We start from the raw sequence: 25,990 nt of genomic DNA, 5'->3' as shown, positions 1-25,990 counted from the left end.
CATCGGAATATCTAAAGTCATTGGAGAAGTGGCAACTAAGCGACTATTCATGTTGGGGTGTAGAATGTATGAGCCTGGCGAAATACTATAAGACTTCCGGAAAAACATCATCCTCACAATACAGGAGGTAGCGAGAGCCAACAAGTGCGAAAATTATCGCACAATCAGCTGAACAGCTCATGCAGCCAAGTTACTGACAAGAGTAATATACAGAATAATGGAAAAGAAAATTGAAGATCTGTTAGATGACTATTAGTATATCTTTAGGAAAGGTGAAGGTACCAGAGACTTAGTTCTTACGCGGTTGATAATGGAAGTAAGACTGAAGAAAAACAAGACATGTTCATAAGATTTGTCGACTTGGAAAAACGTTCCACTACGTAAAAATAGGGACAAACTATAGGGAAAGATCGGTGATATACAATACACACAAGAACCATGAGAGGACAATAAGACTGGAATCCAAGATCGTAGTGGTCGGATTGAAAAATGTAAGACGGGTATGTGGTATTTCGCCCCTACTGTTCAATCGATCCATCGAAGAGGCAGTGACGAAAAGCTTCGGACAGTCATGTTTTCACCCAGTAAGTATGGATGGTACGAGGGTTTTATCAAGTGTGTGCGTTTTATCTACTGCCAGCCATTTATCAACTGTATTGCACTTTATAAAATAGGTTTTTATCAAGATGTACATATGTGTGGCGTGACTTTGTGCCTTTACTTCATGTCAATTTGGCAGTTTTATAAGAAGTTCCATAACATAAGATGATGGCATCATAAGACTGTTGAAACTGGTATCACGGAACAATAAAACTGTCTACACAGTGATCGCGCCGTACAAAGTGTGTCCTTCACTTCCAACCATATCGATCGGCCCACGGCACAGCATGTGTACCTTAAAAGACTTCCCATTTGCTTACTAATAAGTGGAGTCAACATCCTATTCGTTTTGGTATTGTAGCGATTACCCTCAGTCACTGAAACATGTGCAGTTACAGTTTATGAATTTATCCGGTTGGAGACTGATAGGAAATTTACATTCGCATTCCAGAAATGCTCTACGGGTAAAAAATCAGGAGAATGCATAGACCAGTCAAGAATCCATAAGTTATTCAATGGGTTTGTGGTGTGAACATCTTCGGTGTCAGGCAAATCCACACCTTCCATGAAAACCCTGACATGATAGCAAATCTGGCAATATGTCACATAGCTCCGAATAAATCCTGACATTAAATTAACCAAAGTAATGCGATCAACGAGTGAGCAAATGGAATACCACAGACTAACACAAGAACGCCTAAATGCATGTCATACCTTCACACCGTGAAACAGACGCAGTTCCGAGGGGAGAAACGAGAACAGAAGCAAAGAGCAGAGCCGTGTAGGCTAGATGGCCCTACAATAAGAGATACCCACATCGCCGGCCGACCGCCAAGAGCATCCCCCAGCCCATGTTAAAAGCTAGAGCCCTCCAGAAGAACAGTACAGATCTTACGATAACACTAAAAGGGCCACACCAGCTGCAAGTTTTAGTGTGAGACTGTACAGGTCTCTGTTACATAGCAAACATTAAAAAACATTGCCCCATCACAAAAAGTATAACGTTTCTCATTGGATAGACAGAATTTTTGTAGGCAGAGCTTAAGGTTAACATTGAGACGCTGATTGGTCAGTTGAAAACACAGCCAGATACCTTTTTCTTAAACCAACTTCAGTAAACAGTAGTAAGGAGAAGTTCGAAGGAGTTGCTACCGAGACGGTGAGGTGTGCGGAGCTGCGCCGCCCGCCGCCCCTGATGCTGCCTAACCACCAACAAGGTAATGAACGCACGCGATGCTGCGTAAGAGCACATAAGGCTTCACTCAGAACTGCAGAAGTCTCATCTGTTACATCCCCTTTTTACGTAATACTAGTGTCGATCATCAATTAAACTTCATGGTATTCACATTTGCTACTTGAAGTTAAAATCTGAAACGCAATGATTTTTCTGTTATATAACTATTGAGAAGCCACATCAGCCACTGTAATTTACGACAAGTTAAATAAGTAATGAAAGATAATTGAGGGTCGCTGTAGACCATTTTTGACAGTTTTCTCTTTTATGAAACTTAATTTAAACCTAGATTATAGATGTGATATGGCATAGGTCATCCTTCGATCCATTATAGAACTTGGAAACCCATTCAGGGAATATTCGTTCACATTTTTGTTGAACACAGTTGGTTTTTATCATCCTGCATTAAAATACTTCCTTTTATCAATAGTGCAATTTATAAACAATGTTTTGTGAGTAGAATAAAAATTCCAATGGTAAACTTAACTACTTTTTCAACGTCATTTTACCAGCTAACTAAAAATAGGAAAGCCTTGAACCTCTTCCACTAAATTTAGTTGGTATTAAGATTCTTTTACAGGGAGTGCAGTGGAGATGACGCTGAAATCATTAAGTATCTGATTGCATGATCGCTATTCTGACTGAACTCTTCTGAACTCTACATGTCATTTTGGTCTGACGTCTCCTTACCAGCAATAGGTCCCAGGTTCAAACTAATCAATTCCCCAAAAAACACGCTCAGAGCGTCGTTGCGCGAAAGTGGTAGGGAGACACGACTTAGACACCACGCAGAATATTAGAGACTGAGAGTGGAGTATTGCATTATCCAGCTGGAGTAACTCGGTACCCTGGTCATAAAGGGTATGATAGCAGGGTGTACCATTTTACTAGCAAGCAGTGAGCCTCCTTATCAGATCGATACTGTTGTGACATCCAACAACTTTCCACATTTACATCCCAGAAGATAGAAAGGTCGAGAGAATAACTGCTTTCTGACCTCTTTCACCACACCGCCTATGAACACAATGAAATTGATCTGATGGCCACAGAAAGAAGTGAGATACATGGTAAAACACCACCAGAGAATATTACCCGCTGGCCCATTTGACTCTGGCTCTATATCATGCAAGTCTGCTGTTTGTGGTGTGGATTTGGCGATAAACAACGCACGGAAACTCGAGGTCTCAACCCAGCTTCGAGTAATCTGTTTGCAACGGTTCCAGTGGACACCTTGCCTAGGTTTCAACAGTTGACGTCCGTCTCTTCGTGAGAGCATCAAACAATCATACGATCATCTTGTAGTGTATTTCTTAAGGAATGCCTGTGCCTACTCATTTTCACACTGTTGTCCTGAGTATGTCTCGTTGCCACTTATTCTGCAGTCATTGCCTACAGCCAGTAGTCTGTACGCTGTGGCGGTAAGATGCCCCCATGAGTCTCATGCCAAAGGTTCGGCATTTCTCAAAGTCAGATAGATCACGATGAGCCGCACTAGTGCTTCTTGTGTGCATGCTGACTTCCAATCACCACCCGAAATGTTCCAATGACTATAAACACGCCCAATTGTCGTCATTAACTGACACTATTCTTTGTCTGTAGCAATGACTTGTTTCTGTATTGGAGATACTCAAAATAAGCTTGTATAATGATGAAATTTTAATCAACATATCTCACAGGCATGGGAATACTGAAGTTAAGGTTGCAGCATTCAATAAAGGCATTCAGGTTGGAATAGGCCTGTGTCGTATCACACACATCCCCATTGCTGCAACATAACACAATCCGCATATTTTCGCGGTTTCAAGTAATTCTATTACTTTTTGGTTTAGTATGTTGATTAGGCTCTTGCTCAAGGAAACTACCTCTCTTTTGCCGAATTATTTTCGTCACTCACAAAGGGAGAAAGAGAATATGAATATATTTTCTCTTTTTTCTGTGGCTGTTTTGTAGACTGCACCCAAACCTACTGCCGTGGTCATATTTGTACTGAGATTTGAAGAATATGAGGTGACTTTTCTCATATTTGTGTATTCGGAGGGCTGTAACTCAAAATTTGTAATACATTTGCTAAATAAAGCAAACCTTCTGAATTGTAATGACTGGGAGTGGATCTTAAACAAATGGCTGAAATTTTTTATTTCATGAAACTCACGAACAACAATATCAAAACGTTAATCGACTGAAAATTAGGGTAGAAACATTGACCAGCAACAAAGAGACCATCACTGGAGGAATAAAAATTCACAATTTACATTTTACAGCTTATATTAGCATCCGTACCAACATAACAGAGGAAGTAATTACGGTGGTGAATGTATTGTTCTAAAAATTGTTGTAAAAACAGTGTAATGAAGCAATGCGGTTCAGGTAGTGGTGGAAGCTTAGCTAAAAGAAGACATTTTTGTGAGCAAGCAGTACAGCAGCGGCAAAACCGCGGAAGAAGAGAGAATTAAAAGTATCAGACTCCAACTAATGCCAAGCGTCTGTCACAATTCAGTTCCGAGTAACATGAATATTCCTCTGAATACTAAACTCTACGGGAGCAGAAAAAATACCTTGAAACTTGTTATAATATATCGATTAAAACTATTACTGGAGCAATACTTCACAATATACAGCATTTACGAGCACTGATATTCATTTAAAAGTATTTAAAACGAAACCCTTTCAAATTTCTGTTCTCTCTATATTGTCAGCAGCTATGAAATTTCACAAGTGATCACAGTAACGCTCAGTCAGTAAATCTACATCTACATCTACATTTATACTCCGCAAGCCACCCAACGCTGTGTGGCGGAGGGCACTTTACGTGCCATTGTCATTACCTCCCTTTCCTGTTCCAGTCGCGTATGGTTCGCGGGAATAACGACTGCCGGAAATCCTCCGTGCGCGCTCGAATCTCTCTAATTTTACATTCGTGGTCTCCTCGGGAGGTATAAGTAGGGGGAAGCAATACATTCGATACCTCATCCAGAAACGCACCCTCTCGAAAAGTGGACAGCAAGCTACACCGCGATGCAGAGCGCCTCTCTTGCAGAGTCTGCCACTTGAGTTTGCTAAACATCCCCGTAACTCTATCACGCTTACCAAATAACCCTGTGACGAAACGCGCCGCTCTTCTTTGGATCTTCTCTATCTCCTCTGCCAACCAGACGTGATACGGATCCCACACTGATGAGCAATACTCAAGTATAGGCCGAACGAGTGTTTTGTTCAAATGGCTCTGAGCACTATGGGACTTAACAGCTATGGTCATCAGTCCTCTAGAACTTAGAACTACTTAAACCCAACTAACCTAAGGACATCACACAACACCGAGTCATCACGAGGCAGAGAAAATCCCTGACCCCGCCGGGAACCGGGAACCCGGGACGAGTGTTTTGTAAACCACCTCCTTTGTTGATGGACTACATTTTCTAAGGACTCTCCCAATAAATCTCAACCTGGCACCCGCCTTACCAACAATTAATTTTATATGATCATTCCACTTCAAATCGTTCCGCACGCATACTCCCAGATATTTTACAGAAGCAACTGTTACCAGTGTTTGTTCCGCTATCATATAATCATACAATAAAGGATTCATCTTTCTACGTATTCGCAATACAAAACACTGATCTATGTTAAGGGTTAGTTGCTACTCCCTGCACCAAGTGCCTATCCGCTGCAGATCTTCCTGCATTTCGCTGCAATTTTCTAACGCTGTACTGCAATTGAACTTAATGTTCCTGAAATGATATTGTCTACTCCTAAGTTGGATATACCCTGTGAACAGCAACCTAAATCTCAGCTCGAATTGAAATTCATATTTATAATCCTTACGTTTTTGAGTCAAAGCATGACACAAACATGATAATTCCTTTCCGCGAACCACGCATATTTTCAGTACTAAGATAGCCGTCCAAATGACAGCCATAAACATGTACAGGCCGAACATTACGGCTGCAAATGAATTGATTTCAAATCATTTCCGAGGAACGAAAATCCAGAATTGTTTTATCCAACACACACAGTCACTAGCTTTGAATCATTGTCAAGGCTGTGATACCGCCCCCCCCCCCCTCAATAAACCATCAACGCACCCTGTAGAACCTTAGAAGTGTTAGTTACACTGACACAATTGCACCCTTTTAGCAGTCAACTCGCTAGTATAGTGCAGCCAGTACATAGGCGAAAGAAGGTGGCACAAGGACGAACATTTTCAATAGTCATCTCTTTGTGGTTCCATGCTGAATTGATGCCCATTGAAATAATTGTGTTTAGGCGGTATGATCTGGGTTTTAATTTTAGAAATGAATGCTGGATTGTTGCTATGTATACATCGGCCCATTTATTGACTTATTTCCACAATAACTTTAAATTCAACGCTTCTGAATTTTGATGGTTCAAATGGCTCTGAGCACGATGGGACTCAACTGCTGTGGTCATAAGTCTCCTAGAACTTAGAACTACTTAAACCTAACTAACCTAAGGACATCACACACATCCATTCCCGAGGCAGGATTCGAACCTGCGACCGTAGCGGTCGTGCGGTTCCAGACTGTAGCGCCTTTAACCGCTCGGCCACTCCGGCCGGCTGAATTTTGATGGGTGATACTAATAATGCCCTGAACATTGTTTCACAGAACTTAAATCAGAGTTCACATTATAAAACTTTTGGCCTCATATTATTAAATAAACAAAAAATTATACTTGCTGTTTTTAGAGATCGATATCATTTGAAACAGATAGCAATTGTAAATACATATTGAACTATATATACTGAACGGCAAGCATGAGCTGTAACAACTCCCTTGATACAAAACCAACTATGTGAAACTTGCCTAGATTTGGCATATTGCCTTCACTGAAGATATTTCTGTATAACTGAGTTACAAACTGCTTTCAAAGATAGAAATATAATCCTTGATTTATACTGAATTAAGTCAGAATAAACACTCAAATTTTACTGTGAAAATCAGTTCGCATAATTTTTCAAAATTATGTTTTATTTACCTTTGTTTGTATCTGATGTCAAATTTTTTAAGGATGACTGTTTTTCTGTGGTCTTCATATTCTAGAATTTTAAAATACAAAACGTCTTTGTCGAAATAAAATAAATGAGGATACAGTAGGCTTAAAACGCATTGAGTATTTCATGGTACCAAGTTCTTCCGCTAAAAAACAAGTATTGCGTAAATCCCCACTAATTTGTCATTTAAACACTCAAATAGAAACAGGGTATTGTAAGATGCAATTTTAATTAAAGAGTTCAAACCTTGATTCGTCACAAGGTCCAGAAAGTTGTGTTAGTTATCAGCGTAACGATAGTTTCAATGATGCAATACGAATTGGTATCGAGCCATGTTTCGTGTATCGTACGACGCCTGAAGGCGCAGGAGGAATATTTGTTAGAATGGGACGGACTATTCCCGACACTCTCTGAGTCGGGTTCCGTTAGTGGTAGGTAACTGACCTTTCGCGGGCAGCGTATAATCAATTGTGCTGTTCAAGATCGCACATCGTCTCGGAACTTATTGGCTCTGAGGACCATGGGATCTAACATCTGAGGTCATCAGTCCCTCGGAACTTATTCCTCACATAGTTTTCATGGTCCACGAAAGCTCTCCCGCTATGATTTGGGAGAAAGCATATGGCAGAACTTACACAGCAATCTTTCGCTTGACTGAGTGTTGTGACATAAGGGATACCTCATAATTACCATCGTTGCGATATTCGTAACTGTGGTATTCAGCATCTAACTTATATTCAGTTTAGTCCCCATATTATCAATGATGTGGGTAAATTATGGCCGCCCGTAGGTATCTGTATTTTTTTTATTGTATCAAAGGAAGTGAGATTGTGACGTAACCCCAAAGAACTTAGGTATTTACTCCGTAATTCCAGTGTGTAATGTCGCCCATGGGTAATTAACGGTAAATCAAAAACAGTACAGGACTTTTTGACTTAGATACTTGCTGTTCGATATACTCCGATGTAGAACATTTAATTCGGTGACACGTCGAGATGCGGGTGCATGTTTTGTGTTGACCCATATTATTCATTTTATGTAATACAGGCGAATTTCACTTGGAGAGGATTCTGGAAGTATGTCTGTTGCAGTATATTACCTGCCCAACGAGCAGCATTCTTATGGCGTTTTACGTTCTTTCTGTAGCCTGTCTGCATACAACAAAGAGCTTTAGATAAGCTCTATTCGTTTTCGAGTGCCCTTACACACTTCACAATAGGAACGTTAATTGGGAGAAATAAACACGAAATAGTGCTTATTTTAATCTCCGTTTTACTGTATATAGACGATGCTAACAGGCTCAGCACACTAAGCTCTATTCCACCCAATTTTAAACACAAATATACGACAATTTAGTTACAATGAGAGAGAGAAACGTGTTCAAGTTAAAAACTGCTACAATATTCAGACTTTGAATACTTTCAAATCAGAAGTAATATAAGAATCGAACAAGATCAAATTGTTACTTGTATATTCCAGTTCATGTTAGTAACTATAATTTTAACCATTGTCAGAGTGTTTGTAATCAGCTGATTTTTACAACATGATTTTTAGTTTCAGTGAAGTTGTGGATGTTAAGTTTATGATATATCATTTTCTGTGAATTGTTTAGGCTACTTTACGTTGAATTACACTAGACACTGCAAGGTAAAGAGTTAAAACTAATGCTACAAAAGTACAAACACAAATGTCACATGCACTTCGATATTAAAGTCAAATATGTTTCAATAGTGGTACTTCTTTTTGCTACAGTTTCAGACTTTGGTGATTCCATTCTATGGCGTCACTGTTACGTGTATTTATGTTTGTCTTTAGACAAAAATAGAATGTTGAAAAATTGAGTTATATTTCAGGAAGGCGAAATAAAAAATGATTACTGACTAAAATTCTATGGTTCAAATGGCTCTGAGCACTATGGGACTTAACATCTGAGGTCATCAGTCCCCTAGAACTTAGAACTACTTAAACCTAAATAATCTATGGACATCACACACATCCATGCTCGAGGCAGGATTCGAACCTGCGATCGTAGCGGTTGCATCGGTTAAAGACTGAAGTGCCTAGAACCGCTCGGCCACACCGGCCAGCATCAGAGGAGGCAAAGAACCTGGGAGATCCTTTGAATGATATGAATAGTGTCTTGAAAACATGTTATTAGCTCACCATTAATAAAAGTAGTAAGATAATATGTAGTGATACAGGATAGCTCACTTCATGATAAGGGAATTACATTCGGGAACGAGATGCTAAGCGTAGGCAATGATATTTGCCAAAATAACTGACGGCAATACAAGAAAAGAGAAGAGAATAGTAAGGTAACAGCAAGGAAAAGATAAATATGTTAATACCGAATATAATTCCAGATGTTAAGTTGTCGTTTCTGAAAGAATTTGTTGCGAATATTGCTTGGTATGGAAGTGAAACACGGATGAGCAACAGTACGTCATAAACTTTGAACTATGGATGAAGGGCCACAGGCAGATTCCACATTCCTAGGTTTCTAAAAGCATTTGTGACGGTCTCCTACTGTAGAGTTAACGAAGGTAGGTGCATAGAGAATACACTACTGGTCATTAACATTGCTACACCACGAAAATTACGTGCTACAGACGCAAAATTTAACCGACAGGAAGAAAATGCTGTGATTTGCAAATGATTAGCGTTTCAGAGCATTCACACAAGGCTGGCGCCGGTGGCCACACCTACAACGTGCTGACATGAGGAAAGTGTCCAATCAGTTTCTCATACACAGTTTCTCATACAAGTTCGGGTTGTAGCCTATCGCGATTGCGGTTTATCGTATGGCGACATTGCTGCTCGCGTTGGTCGAGATCCAATGACTGTTAGCAGAATATGGAATCGGTGGGTTCAGGAGGATAATACGGACGCCTTGCTGGATCCCAACGGCTTCGTATCACTAGCAGTCGAGATGACAGGCATCTTATCCACATGGCTGTAACGGATCTTGCAGCCACGTCTCGACCCCTGAGTCAACAGATGGGGTCGTTTGCAAGACAACAACCATCTGCACGAACAGTTCGACGACGTCTGCAGCAGCATGGACTATCAGCTCGGAGACCATGGCGGCGGTTACCCTTGACGCTGCATCACAGACAGGAGCGCCTGCGATGGTGTATTCAACGACGAACCTGGGTGCACGAATGGCAAATCGTCATTTATTTTGATGAATCCAGGTTCTGTTTACAGCATCATGATGGTCGCATCCGTGTTTGGCGACATCGCGGTGAACGCACATTGGAAGCGTGTATTCGTCATCGCCATACTGGCGTATCACCCGGCGTGATGGTATGGGGTGCCATTGGTTACACGTCTCGGTCACCTCTTGTTCGCACTGACGGCACTTTGAACAGTGGACGTTACATTTCAGATGCGTTACGACCCGTGGCTCTACTCTTCATTCGATTCCTGCATTTCAGCAGGATAATGCACGACCACATGTTGCAGGATCTGTACGGGCCTTTCTGGATACAGAAAATGTTCGACTGCTGCCCTGTACAGAACATTCTCCAGATCTCTCACCAATTGAAAACGTCTAGCTCGTCACAATACGCCAGTCACTACTCTTGATGAACTGTGGTATCGTGTTGAAGCTGCATGGGCAGCTGTACCTGTACAGCCATCCAAGCTCTGTTTGACTCAATGCCCGGGCGTATCAAGGCCGTTATTACGGCCAGAGGTGGTTGTTCTGGGTACTGATTTCTCAGGATCTATGCACCCAAATTGCGTGAAAATGTAATCACATGTCAGTTCTACTATAATATATTTGTCCATTGAATACCCGTTTATCATCTGCATTTCTTCTTGGTGTAGCAATTTTAATGGCCAGTAGTGTAGTTTCCTAGATACACGACTGACTCAAAGACATCGTTAGTTTTTAGAACCAGTATGTTGTCCTCGACGGTGAATGTTCATCATAGGCAAGGGCATCATCTTAAGTGCCCCAGGGAAGTGTGAAAGGACCGCTATTATTTCCTATATACATAAGTGGTCTGTCGCACAGGTTGGGCAGCAGTCTGCTGACGATGCTGTGGTGTACGGAAAGGTGTCGAAGTTGAGTAACTGTAGCAGGATACACGATGAGTTATAGTTAGAGCCGAGCGAGGTGACGCAGTGGTTAGCACATTGGACTCTCATTCGGGAGGACGACGGCTTAAACTCGCGTCCGGCCATCTTGATTTAGATTTTCCATTATTTCCATAAATCGCTTAAGGCAAATGCCGTGATGGTTTCTTTATAAGGGCACAGCCGCCTGCCTTCTCCATCCTTCCCTAATCCGAACTTGCGCTCCGTCTCTAATGACCTCATTATCGACGGGGCGTTAAACACTGATCTCCTCCTCCCCTTCCAGTTGGTATGCTGAATGGCAGTTAGCTCTAAATGTAGAAAAATGTAAGTTAATACGGATGAGTAGGAAAAACAAACCAGTAATGTTCGGATACAACATCAGTAGAGTCCTGCTTGACACAGTCACGTCGTTTAAGTATCTGGAAGTAACTATGCAAAGCGGTATGAATAGAAGGGGCATGTGATGATAGTGGTAGGCAAGGCGAATGGTCGACTTCGTTTCACTAGAAGAAATATAGGAAAGTGTGGTTCATGGCTCAAATGGCTCTAAGCACTATGGGACTTAACAGCTGAGGTCAACGGTCCCCTAGATTTAGAACTACTTAAACCTAACTAACCTAAGGACATCACACACATCCATGCCGAGGCAGGATTCGAACCTGCGATCGTAGCAGCAACGCGGTTCCTGACTGAAGCGCCTAGAACCGCTCGGCCACAGCGGCCGGTGAAGTGTGGTTCATCTGTAAAAGAGACCGCGTATAGGACCAAGTGTGTTTGGAATCTGCACCAGGTCGGATAAAACGGAGACACTGAAGTAGTTCAGGAGCGGACTGCTAGATTTGTTACCCGTAGGTTCGAAAAAAGTGCAAGTATGATGGAGATACTTCGGGAACACAAATGGGAATTCCTGGAAAGAAGGCGACATTCTTTTCAAGGCACACTATTGAGAAAATTTCGAGAATAGGCATTTGAAGCTGGCTGCAGAACGATTCTACGGCCACCAACATACATTTCGCATAAGGACCACTAAGAAAGATACGAGAAATTGGGGCTCGTGCGGAGGTCTACAGATAGTCGTTTTTTTCTCGCTCCTCATCGGTAGCTGCCTGTCAGTGCGACAGATTGCTAACCGAAAGAACTCGATTTCCATTTCGAATAGGGTCGGAGACTTTTGCCGCCCGGGGACTGGGTGTTGTATTGTCTTTACATTCGTATAACTGACATTACGCTGCTGAGATAGCGTTTGGGCACGTCAATAAGTAAAGAAAAATGTTTGCGAATGGAATAGGAAAGGAAATGACTAGTATCGGTACAAGGTGCCCTCCACCACGCACGTACAGGCACGGTACTTTTCGGAGTAAGTATGCAAATGTAGGTGTAGACAGAGAAGAATAGCAGATTTTGCAGTATGCTCCTATAATGCTAAAGATTAGATCGGTAGATCGAGTAAGCGATGAAGACGTATTGATCCAATAGAGGAGAACACATCATAGGACAATTTGAGTAAAAGAAGGGATAGATTGATAGGACAAATCCCGAGCCATCAGGAAATAATTAGGTAACTGAAGTGTGGAAAGAAGGGGCGATACTGTAGTAGGAGAGCAAGATTAAAATGGATGTAAGGCGCTGTAGTTATGAAGATGTTGTAAGACTTGCACAAGATATACCGAAGTGGATAACAACATAATACCAGTCTCCGGATTAGTAACAGGAGCAACATAGATTAAATGACATACCGTACTTTGTTTACCGATAGTATCTTTTTCTGCTAAAAGCGTAATTTGCTTGTTGTATTACATCCGCGTGTAACTATAAATATTATCGAATGACGCAAATGCCGTCGAATTTTGTAATAGAAAGCCCACAGTTCTGTCATTTCTCATACTTGACTTCTACAAAAGTAATACCGTTGTAAAAGGAATGTACTATAGTCGTTTAGAACTATATATCACAAATGCCAGACGTCCTTACTTTAATTCGGCGAGGAATTGTTGGCAGATAGCGTTATCTATTGAGATCATAAATAATTCGAATTGCAGCATTTATTGTACGTTATTTAAGTTCCCTATTTATCGAAAGGTGAAGCCAACTATCACCCTAACGATAGGTGCTCAAGGTTACTGAACGATGACGTCAGAGAACAGGATATGAAAAGACGTCTTTGTGGTTGAGGCGAATTGGAAACGCAGGAAGACATGCAACTTCGTCCTGAATTACTGCTGGAAGCCGAACCTGGCTGTGCGTAATATCTGCGAGGAGTAGCCTGCTGGTTTCTCGGAGCAATCTTACGCAGGGACGCCCTCCGTCTTTTCTTTGTTCCAGAGTCTCATTTTAGCGAAGGCTTCATCATCCGTCGGACAGCGACTGCTGTACCTGTCAGATGACGATGCTCATTTGTAACCGACTAAGAGCGAACTTCTCGAGACCACGGCCTGACTAAAGATTATTGCCTTTCACACAATGGGAAAAGCCGATGCCGAGCGCAGAGATGGCGCAACCTGTGATATTTACTGTGAGTGAAACCGGCAGAAGCTACCATGAGAACGAAATTCGAAAGTTATTCCTTTCTTGTGTTCGACAGCCCTTCTTCCAACCACGAGTTTCAGAAGAGAAAAAAGGTTTATTTTAATTACGCTCTTAAGAGTACGACAGTATCCTTGATATCGGATTCACTTAATGCAAAATATGGTTTTGTTTGTTTCTACAGAAGCTGGTGTAGAACAGTTTGGATTATGATTAATGAATGACGTCTTGAAAATTACTAAAAGAAGAATTTTAAATGACAGTTTCGTTTCTGTGACAGTGGCTTTATCATAATGAATGACGTCTTCAAAATAACCAAACGAATAATTTTAACTCTAGCAGTACCGAGGCATTTTCCATAACGCGCGTTACCAATATGTGTGAATGTGTGTGTGTGTGTGTGTGTGTGTGTGTGTGTGTGTGTGACCGGGGGGAGGGGGGGCGGGGGATGAGCCACTATGAAAAAAATTGAAAATGAACAAAATTCGTTAACTGTTGTTGAACTGCCTTAACGACATACCTTTTAAAGAGGCACTGATGAGAAAGTTTAGTCCAGAACGTGAAAATACATTTCAGCACACGCTTGCCAATATCAATGCTCTTTCAGTAACATGTTCTACCAATATCGTGACCAACACAAGAAAATTTTTAAAAAATGCAGATTTCGTTCAGTGTTACCATCTTCTACTCACAACATACTTTTTACAGAGATACTGATGTTTCAGTAAGGCCCTAAACCTCGAAATATTCAGTACAGCATTCACTGGGGAAAGTAACACCTGCTGCGCCGACTTAAATTTTTGTATTAATTGTTACTGAAAAATTTTAAAAGGTTTGTGCAATTTGGTAGAAGAATTCCTTAAAAACAAATATTTTTTCAAAATTTTAAAGTATAAAGCAACTGACTAGATAACAATTTTTTCAAAAGGTGGGCATTAAGTACTCCTCCCATTGGTGTTGTGAGGGTCAATATTTGACAGTTCTATCTCTGTGATAACAGTCAGTGATCATCAACTAGCAGACAACTACCAAATGATGGTAATTTACCAAAAAAAAAAAATTCTGACCCAATACCACTTTTATGATTTTAAAGATATTATGTCTTAACTATAACAAATCTGTCGGTCAAAACTTAAGAAAACAAATTTAAGTTATTTCTTTTTAAACTTGTACTTTGCTCAAAATATTACTTTTTCTTACACCATCGACAGGTGTGATCAGAACTATGTATAATTTTTTTTCTTTACAAGCAATAAAATTTTATAAAGAGTATTCGAAAATATTTCCAGGAATGATTTCTGTTACTGAACATAAAAATATTACCGTCCCTCTCCTTGCAGAACCTCATGAGCATAAGTGGAGATTAATGCTGACGATTCTCCCGTATTAAAAACTTAGTTCTGTAGTTAAGTATCAAATACGAGGGGCTCCACTTTTGCTGTTGCGTGCTTCGAAATGCCACAGATAAACTTTTGCATAGTGTTGTGGTGCTTTGTTATTTGCCTCACTTTCGGAAGCTGTTTTACGTAGGGTTACTTGTTGTTAAGCATACTTCTGGAAGCTAATAATGTGGTGAAATTTTTAAAGAAACCTTTCATGAAGCTACTTTATGTGAAGATATGTTTATTAGATAAACCGGCTTGAGAATCTACCTTCTGACAACTTAACACTAGAAAAAGAGTCATGAAGAGATAAGTTTGGAGCACAGCCCTGTATGGATGCCCAGTTTGAGCGATGGGGAAAAGAGAAATGAAGTGATTGGAACCATTTGCAAATGTGATGTTATAGGGGACTGTTGATCGGATGGATTGATCAAGTAAGAAATGAAGACGTCCTGCATCGAATCAACGAGAAAGAAATATAATTAAGAATGTAAAGGAACGAATAAACTGAATGGTTACTGACATACTAGTTGAAGGGTTGGTACAGGGAAAGAATCACAATCTTAGGTCTAGACATGCGAACACAATACAAATCGTTGAAGACACGGTATGCAGCAGCTCTACTGAAATGAAGAAGATAGCCGGCAAGCGACGGAAGTGGTATTTCTAGTCAGTGTCAACTAAAAGAAGTAGGTGTATCAGCTGGAGGAATGTAATTAAAGTGCGTCACTATAATTTTATATCCACTAGATTTATCTACTTTTGATGTGCTAAATTCAGGTTCCCTTTACAAAGCATATTTCCAATTGATTAATACACACCGCCTGTCCGGAAGACATGATGTAACTCAGTACAGACCATCGGTGGGTATGTAAATGATTAGAGAGGGCAGTAATGTGGCCCAGAACCACGCTTTAATTCAGATCAAATAGAAATCTACTACGAGTGATGGCCTCAGACAGGTAGTTGCTGCCCGCGCTACAAATATTGTCTGAATCTGCAGTGTAAGGAGCGCGTTCGTAAGCAATGACGGTAACACTTGACAGACGGCTCCTTGGCTTAATCACTCAACTAGCAACAAATCTTATTCAACCATCTTGTACAAGTCTTAACACATTAACAAATTCATCTCAGTACAAGTGTTCATTCGCTAATAGACTGTCTAAGAGTCTACGCTCACTAGTGATCAGAACCGCATAACACATCTATGTCCCAAACTAATGTACCAGAAATATTCCTAAGTACCAAACAGCAGCATATCAAAGTAATATTTCCCTCCGAGTAACATTAAACTTAAGCTCGCGCTGCTCTCTGGCCACACAATTTTACCAAAACCAGCCTTAGGAACCAAACGCCGAAAAACTCCGAGCTTTATCCTGCCTGCCTGTCTATTTAAAAATGTGGTCACGTTACCCACTGCCTAATTCAAAGGACCAACGTTCAAGTTGACCAACACTTTTAAATTTATATAATAATAAATATATACCGTAATCATATATGCATACACACATCATAATCATATATGACATTCTGATATTACGTAATTCGATTTTATACATAGCAAATTTATTGCTTTCATTAAAATATTACACAGTACAGGACGGAACTGCAGGAGCTTAGTCAAAGTGACATCTTTATTCATCATGGCTCTGCAGCACAGCATACTCAAATGACCATCTTACAAACATTGTTTTACCAGTATTCTAATAAAATCTAGCTAATGGCAAATAGTATAATTCATTCACACTACAACAATATATGTATATATATATATATATATATATATATATATATATATATATATATATATATATATATATATATATATAATTATTACAATATACACTCCTGGAAATTGTAATAAGAACACCGTGAATTCATTGTCCCAGGAAGGGGAAACTTTATTGACACATTCCTGGGGTCAGATACATCACATGATCTCACTGACAGAACCACAGGCACATAGACACAGGCAACAGAGCATGCACAATGTCGGCACTAGTACAGTGTATATCCACCTTTCGCAGCAATGCAGGCTGCTATTCTCCCATGGAGACGATCGTAGAGATGCTGGATGTAGTCCTGTGGAACGGCTTGCCATGCCATTTCCACCTGGCGCCTCAGTTGGACCAGCGTTCGTGCTGGACGTGCAGACCGCGTGAGACGACGCTTCATCCAGTCCCAAACATGCTCAATGGGGGACAGATCCGGAGATCTTGCTGGCCAGGGTAGTTGACTTACACCTTCTAGAGCACGTTGGGTGGCACAGGATACATGCGGACGTGCATTGTCCTGTTGGAACAGCAAGTTCTCTTGCCGGTCTAGGAATGGTAGAACAATGGGTTCGAAGACGGTTTGGATGCACCGTGCACTATTCAGTGTCCACTCGACGATCACCAGTGGTGTACGGCCAGTGTAGGAGATCGCTCCCCACACCATGATGCCGGGTGTTGGCCCTGTGTGCCTCGGTCGTATGCAGTCCTGATTGTGGCGCTCACCTGCACGGCGCCAAACACGCATACGACCATCATTGGCACCAAGGCAGAAGCGACTCTCATCGCTGAAGACGACACGTCTCCATTCGTCCCTCCATTCACGCCTGTCGCAACACCACTGGAGGCGGGCTGCACGATGTTGGGGCGTGAGCGGAAGACGGCCTAACGGAGTGCGGGACCGTAGCCCAGCTTCATGGAGACGGTTGCGAATGGTCCTCGCCGATACCCCAGGAGCAACAGTGTCCCTAATTTGCTGGGAAGTGGCGGTGCGGTCCCCTACGGCACTGCGTAGGATCCTACGGTCTTGGCGTGCATCCGTGCATCGCTGCGGTCCGGTCCCAGGTCGACGGGCACGTATATATACACTCCTGGAAATGGAAAAAAGAACACATTGACACCGGTGTGTCAGACCCACCATACTTGCTCCGGACACTGCGAGACGGCTGTACAAGCAATGATCACACGCACGGCACAGCGGACACACCAGGAACCGCGGTGTTGGCCGTCGAATGGCGCTAGCTGCGCAGCATTTGTGCACCGCCGCCGTCAGTGTCAGCCAGTTTGCCGTGGCATACGGAGCTCCATCGCAGTCTTACACTGGTAGCATGCCGCGACAGCGTGGACGTGAACCGTATGTGCAGTTGACGGACTTTGAGCGAGGGCGTATAGTGGGCATGCGAGAGGCCGGGTGGACGTACCGCCGAATTGCCCAACACGTGGGGCGTGAGGTCTCCACAGTACATCGATGTTGTCGCCAGTGGTCGGCGGAAGGTGCACGTGCCCGTCGACCTGGGACCGGACCGCAGCGACGCACGGATGCACGCCAAGACCGTAGGATTCTACGCAGTGCCGTAGGGGACCGCACCGCCACTTCCCAGCAAATTAGGGACACTGTTGCTCCTGGGGTATCGGCGAGGACCATTCGCAACCGTCTCCATGAAGCTGGGCTACGGTCCCGCACACCGTTAGGCCGACTTCCGCTCACGCCCCAACATCGTGCAGCCCGCCTCCAGTGGTGTCGCGACAGGCGTGAATGGAGGGACGAATGGAGACGTGTCGTCTTCAGCGATGAGAGTCGCTTCTGCCTTGGTGCCAATGATGGTCGTATGCGTGTTTGGCGCCGTGCAGGTGAGCGCCACAATCAGGACTGCATACGACCGAGGCACACAGGGCCAACACCCGGCATCATGGTGTGGGGAGCGATCTCCTACACTGGCCGTACACCACTGGTGATCGTCGAGAGGACACTGAATAGTGCACGGTACATCCAAACCGTCATCGAACCCATCGTTCTACCATTCCTAGACCGGCAAGGGAACTTGCTGTTCCAACAGGACAATGCACGTCCGCATGTATCCCGTGCCACCCAACGTGCTCTAGAAGGTGTAAGTCAACTACCCTGGCCAGCAAGATCTCCGGATCTGTCCCCCATTGAACATGTTTGGGACTGGATGAAGCGTCGTCTCACGCGGTCTGGACGTCCAGCACGAACGCTGGTCCAACTGAAGCGCCAGGTGGAAATGGCATGGCAAGCCGTTCCACAGGACTACATCCAGCATCTCTACGATCGTCTCCATGGGAGAATAGCAGCCTGCATTGCTGCGAAAGGTGGATATACACTGTACTAGTGCCGACATTGTGCATGCTCTGTTGCCTGTGTCTATGTGCCTGTGGTTCTGTCAGTGTGATCATGTGATGTATCTGACCCCAGGAATGTGTCAATAAAGTTTCCCCTTCCTGGGACAATGAATTCACGGTGTTCTTATTTCAATTTCCAGGAGTATATATATATATATATATATATATATATATATATATACACTCATGGAAATGGAAAAAAGAACACATTGACACCGGTGTTTCAGACCCACCATACTTGCTCCGGACACTGCGAGAGGGCTGTACAAGCAATGATCACACGCACGGCACAGCGGACACACCAGGAACCGCGGTGTTGGCCGTCGAATGGCGCTAGCTGCGCAGCATTTGTGCACCGCCGCCGTCAGTGTCAGACAGTTTGCCGTGGCATACGGAGCTCCATCGCAGTCTTTAACACTGGTAGCATGCCGCGACAGCGTGGACGTGAACCGTATGTGCAGTTGACGGACTTTGAGCGAGGGCGTATAGTGGGCATGTGGGAGGTCGGGTGGACGTACCGCCGAATTGCTCAACACGTGGGGCGTGAGGTCTCCACAGTACATCGATGTTGTCGCCAGTGGTCGGCGGAAGGTGCACGTGCCCGTCGACCTGGGACCGGACCGCAGCGACGCACGGATGCACGCCAAGACCGTAGGATCCTACGCAGTGCCGTGGGGGACCGCACCGCCGCTTCCCAGCAAATTAGGGACACTGTTGCTCCTGGGGTATCGGCGAGGACCATTCGCAACCGTCTCCATGAAGCTGGGCTACGGTCCCGCACACCGTTAGGCCGTCTTCCGCTCACGCCCCAACATCGTGCAGCCCGCCTCCAGTGGTGTCGCGACAGGCGTGAATGGAGGGACGAATGGAGACGTGTCATCTTCAGCGATGAGAGTCGCTTCTGCCTTGGTGCCAATGATGGTCGTATGCGTGTTTGGCGCCGTGCAGGTGAGCGCCACAATCAGGACTGCATACGACCGAGGCACACAGGGCCAACACCCGGCATCATGGTGTGGGGAGCGATCTCCTACACTGGCCGTACACCACTGGTGATCGTCGAGAGGACACTGAATAGTGCACGGTACATCCAAACCGTCATCGAACCCATCGTTCTACCATTCCTAGACCGGCAAGGGAACTTGCTGTTCCAACAGGACAATGCACGTCCGCATGTATCCCGTGCCACCCAACGTGCTCTAGAAGGTGTAAGTCAACTACCCTGGCCAGCAAGATCTCCGGATCTGTCCCCCATTGAGCATGTTTGGGACTGGATGAAGCGTCGTCTCACGCGGTCTGCACGTCCAGCACGAACGCTGGTCCAACTGAGGCGCCAGGTGGAAATGGCATGGCAAGCCGTTCCACAGGACTACATCCAGCATCTCTACGATCGTCTTCATGGGAGACTAGCAGCCTGCATTGCTGCGAAAGGTGGATATACACTGTACTAGTGCCGACATTGTGCATGCTCTGTTGCCTGTGTCTATGTGCCTGTGGTTCTGTCAGTGTGATCATGTGATGTATCTGACCCCAGGAATGTGTCAATAAAGTTTCCCCTTCCTGGGACAATGAATTCACAGTGTTCTTTTTTCAATTTCCAGGAGTGTATATATATATATATATGTATATATATATATAATTACTGACGCTAAAAATGTATACGACACAGAGTTGAATAAATACTGAAGCCAGCTATAAAATACCATGTTAATAATGTTGAACAAACACGCAAATCGTTAATTTACAGAATATATATATATATATATATATATATATATATATATATATATATATATATATATATATATATATATATACCTCCTAGCGAGACGAGCAAGTTCTGGTTTGTAGGTGAGGTCGGTCACTGACGTATCCACAACCACACCCAGCCTTGCACTTCCTTGTCTGACTGAAACCGACGTCCGCGCATGTCTTTCTTCAGTTCGCCGAAGATGTGAACATTACACGGTGAAAGATCTGGACTGCACGGAGGATGATGCAATGTTTCCCAAACAAATGACTGACACATAGTCTCTGGTCGTTTGGCAGTGTGGCGGAGGACCCTATCACGCAACAGGATGTTTCCGTCTGACACCTTTGCTACAGTCCGAGGGCAAATGGCAAAGGCAGTAGTGGAAGCGTCCTATATGTCCACCGTCAAAGAAGTCCAAAGCTGTTCAGACAAGTTCCAGTAAGGTTATGACGACCTCCTCCTTCGACTGCAGTGGCCGTCTGCTCGTTGAATTTGTCGAGCGTGGCGCTATGACGACACTTTGCAGAAACTGAGACGCGCCGTAAAGTAAAAACGCCCAATAATGCTATCAAAAGGAATTATCATGTTGCACGGCCCTATACTGCCAATCGGACGAAAGTTTCACTTCGGCGATTTGGTTGGGAAACACTGTAATAGATCTTTTACCGAGTGATTTTGAGATCTTTGGACGACATGAAGAAAGACATGCATGACAATCGGTTTCAGTTCGGCAGTAAAGTGGATGAGTGGGTGCCGTTGTGGATAAATCAGCTGCTGGCCACGTTCTACGAAACAGTGGGATAAATATCTTAACATCTGTGATGGCTACTTTCGAACGGGACCAATCCATGCTCCCACTGTGGCGGCTGTTCGGCTTCTATTTAACTGCCCCTCTTATATATTTAGTGCTGATAGGTTTATTAATGTTTACTCTATATATACGATAATAATTTTAGTGAACTCGTCCTATTACTCCGACGTCATCGCTCTCTTTAGATTTCTGGTAACAAGTCTGGAAGTGGTTTAAGGGTTTTCATTGAGTAACATAAGTCTCAAGTATTAACCAGTTCTTGGCCATGTTGTTTCCTTCTGCAAGCATGCTGAAGCACTTCCTCCCCTCCTAGTTCCGGGTTTTCCCATTCGCGAGACCGCTGTAGCTGGGCTATGGCACGTCACCTCCATTGACGCCGCACCGTATCAACTCGGGGCACATGGCTCGGCCTCCGCTTACAGACATGACATAGCTACTGCAATGCAAACTACCAGCCACATCTCACGCAAGCAAATTCCGTGACTCTGAATACTTAGCACTGTAGACTCACCGCTCGTAATGCGTCAGTGACTGGGGGAACCCTGACGGCAGAACGATATACACGGACATTCTGCGATCTCATGTGTTACCTCTCACACAACAATATCATGGTGCATCTCCTCAACAGAACAATGCTCGACCATACATACATACATACATACATACATAGAACTCTATGCGTGATGTTGAGGTACTCCTGTAGCAGCAGAAACGCCAGATGTGTCTGTGATAGAATATATGTGAGACCACCTTAGACTTCAGCTCTGTCCCAGTCGCCGGCCGCGGTGGCCGTGCGGTTCTAGGCACTTCAGTCTGGAACCGCGCGACCGCTACGGTCGCAGGTTCGAATCCTGCCTCGGGCATGGATGTGTGTGATGTCCTTAGGTTGGTTAGGTTTAAGTAGTTCTAAGTTCTAGGGGACTGATGACCTAAGATGTTAAGTCCCATAGTGCTCAGAGCCATTTGAACCATTTTTTTATCTGTCCCAGTACAAGTTTCCAGGATATCAAGTTTCAGTTACAGTTGTGGGACAACTTGCCTCAGGAGAGGATATAATGAGTTTACGACACCTGTCCGAGCTGAATAAGTGCTGGCATCCGTGCAGAAGTGGAGCGCCTTCGTACTAATACCTGAGCTAAAACTGACAAGTTATATGTAAATATGACTTGATGCAGTAATCACTGCAATAACATCACATATCCTCTCAGTCCACGACGTTCCGTTTTGTTTCCTCATCTCAAATGGCTCTGAGCACTACGGGACTTAACTTCTGAGGTCATCAGTCCCCTAGAACTTAGAACTACTTAAACCTAACTAACCTAAGGACATCACACACATCCATGCCCGAGGCAGGATGCGAACCTGCGACCGTAGCGGTCGCGCGGTTCCAGACTGTAGCGCCTAGAACGGCTCGGCCATTCCGGCCGGCTTTCCTCATCTCCTTCACTTTTTCGTCTGGCAGTGTGTTTCCATCACATATGGCGAGTAAAAAAAAAAACATCGAACTATCTAGTGAAGTAATGTACTGAGGGTCACTTTCCTGCGTATCAGTTACTACTTTGCGAAAAAGAAACGGAACTACAGTAGCTTCTCGTGGGAGTGCTGCAGTGGATATCATCAGGCCCACTAGTTCATATTTTGCTTGAGTGGATAGTCCCTAACTCTAAACCCCCCTTCCTCTAAAATTGAAAGGCTAAACGGTACAAAAATTCATAAATGATGGGTTTATGATAAGAGTACAATAAATTCAAAAAGGATTAATAAAATAAAATTTATTTAATTAACGCTGTGCTATACAAAACACCAATTGCATAATGCAAAAAATGTGCTGAGCTATGAGAGTTGCAAGATAAATTCATTTCACAAATCACGTAAATCTAGATTATCGGTAACGTTGCAGTAAACATGCAAAATAACAACATTATTTAGTCGATGTTGCAACACTGTTGATCTTATTAAGTTTTGAATTGACTCTAAAAAATAAAAGCTTGTTTCATTCGATCATGTTGATCCAGGAATCGGACAGGCAAATAAACAAAGAGCAAAAAACCTGGAATTAGTCCTCTTGTCTATTCATATTGTTTCAAAAATCTCCACAACTTCCTTGAGCTTTTTTGCACGCTCATGCTGTCTCTTCAAAAACGTGTCTCCATCGCTTATCGATCTCTGCACCAAAATAACTTTTGTGAAATTTTACAATTTCATCATTATACGTAGGACGTCCAAGGGTAAACTAGTCCAGTCATTTAATATATTAGCGGAATCTTTGTCGAACAGATTCTTGAGTGACTCAATTAGATGACCGAAAACTTCAAAATATCTTTTTCTCTGAAAAATTCTTGCGATGTCTTGAATTTGATGGTTTCGTTATTACCTTGATTGAGAGGTTTTGAAGTTTTGTACTGACGCGGAAGTTTAGGCTCGTCAAAATCATTATCAGCAGCAGCTTTAACACTTCTACGTTATAATTCCCAAATTTAAAATCGTGAGACTCACTTAAAGCACAAGTCACAGCTTTATTTATTTATTTCATGCGATTGTTAAATTAAAATAACATTCGAATCTTTGCAAACAATCTATTACTGTCCGTAGTACAAAATCCGATGAGAATTCCAATCAAGAACAGCTGTCAACATGCGTAACATAGAAGTAAATATCCTCGGAGTAGTGAAGCAAGTCTTCTGGTTCAGACTGTATACCAATTAGGTATTTCGGAGTATGCTGATGCATTAGCTCCATACTTAACAATCATATACAACCGTTCGCTCGACGAAAGATCCGTACCCAGAGACTCAAAAGCTGCACAGGTCACACCAATATTCAAGAAATGTTGTAGGAGTAATCCACTAAATTACACGCCCGTATCGTTAACATCGATATGCAGCAGAATTTTGGAACATATATTGTGTTCGAACATTATGAATCACCTGGAAGAAAACTGTCTATTGACACACAGTCAACATGGGTTTAGAAATCATCGTTCCGGCGAAACACAACTAACTCTTTATTCCCACGAAGTGGTGAGTGATATGGACAAGGGATTTCAGATTGATTCCGTATTTATGGATATCCGGAAGGCTTTTGACACTGTACCACACAAGCGGCTCGTATTGAAATTGCGTGCTTTTGGAATATATGGATTTGTGATTTCCTGTCAGAGAGGTCACAGTTCTTAGTAATTGAGGGAAAGTCATCGAGTAAAATAGAAGTGATTTCTGCCGTTCCCCAAGGTAGTGTTATAGGCCCTTCGCTGTTCCTTATCTATATAAACGATTTGGGAGACAATCTGAGCAGCCGTCTTCGATTGTTTGCATATGACGCTGTCGTTTATGGCCTAATAACGTCATCAGAAGATCAAAACAAACTGCAAAACGATTTAGAAAAAATATCTGAATGGTAGGAAAAGTGGCAGTTGGCCCTGAATAACAAAAAGTGTGAGGTCATCCACATGAGTGCTAAAAGGAACTCGTTAAACTTCGGTTACACGATAAATCAGTCTAATCTAAAAGCGTAAATTCAACTAAAAACCTAGGTATTACAATTACGAACAATTTAAATTGGAAGGAACACATAGAAAATGTAGTGGGGAAGGCTAATCAGTGACTGCGTTTTATTGGCAGGATTCTTAGAAAACGTAACAGACCTACTAAGGAGATTACCTACACTACGCTTGTCCGTTCTCTTTTAGAACACTGCCACGCGGTGTGGGATCCTTACCAGATAGGACTGACGGAGTATATGGAAAAAGTTCAAAGAAAGGCAGCACGTTTTGCATTATCGCGAAATATGGGAGAGAGTGTCACAGAAATGATACAGGATTTGGGGTGGAAGTCATTAAAAGAAAGGCGTTTTTCGGTGCGACGGAATCTTCTCACGAAATTCCAACAAACAACTTTCTCCTCCAAATGCGAAAATATTTTGTTGACACCGACCAACATAGGGAGGTGCAATCACCACGATAAAATAAGGGAAATCAGAGCTTGTACGGAAAGATATAGGTGTTCATTCTTTCCGGGCGCTATACGAGATTGGAATAATAGAGAATTGTGAAGGTGGTTCGATGAACCGTCTGCCAGGCACATAAATGTGATTTGCAGACTATTCACGTAAATGTATATGTAGATGTAGAAATACTCATTCACTGTCAAATCTTCAGAAATTGCTCTGAGGAAGAGACTGGTTCGGCTGAGACACGTCACAAGTATTATCCAATAAAATTAAAATATATCAAAAATATTTAGTCGTTTTCACTTTTTCCATAATTCCGTCAGTTCGAAAATTTCATGTTGACTATGGTGGTGAAGCCATTTGTAACCATCTCTTTGTAACCAAGATTTTAATTGTGTCACATCTTCCACTCGACGCTTTAAAAACGTAACAAAGTTGGAATTTTCATAGTTATTGCCTTCCCGTGTCGGGAGACGCAGTTTCGCCAGTGGCTTTAATGTGTTGAATATTTC

This window comes from Schistocerca cancellata, chromosome 1, assembly GCF_023864275.1.
Source record: "Schistocerca cancellata isolate TAMUIC-IGC-003103 chromosome 1, iqSchCanc2.1, whole genome shotgun sequence".
Taxonomy (NCBI): domain Eukaryota; kingdom Metazoa; phylum Arthropoda; class Insecta; order Orthoptera; family Acrididae; genus Schistocerca; species Schistocerca cancellata.
The sequence above is the reverse complement of the archived record's forward strand: the minus strand, read 5'-3'. Positions refer to the sequence as shown.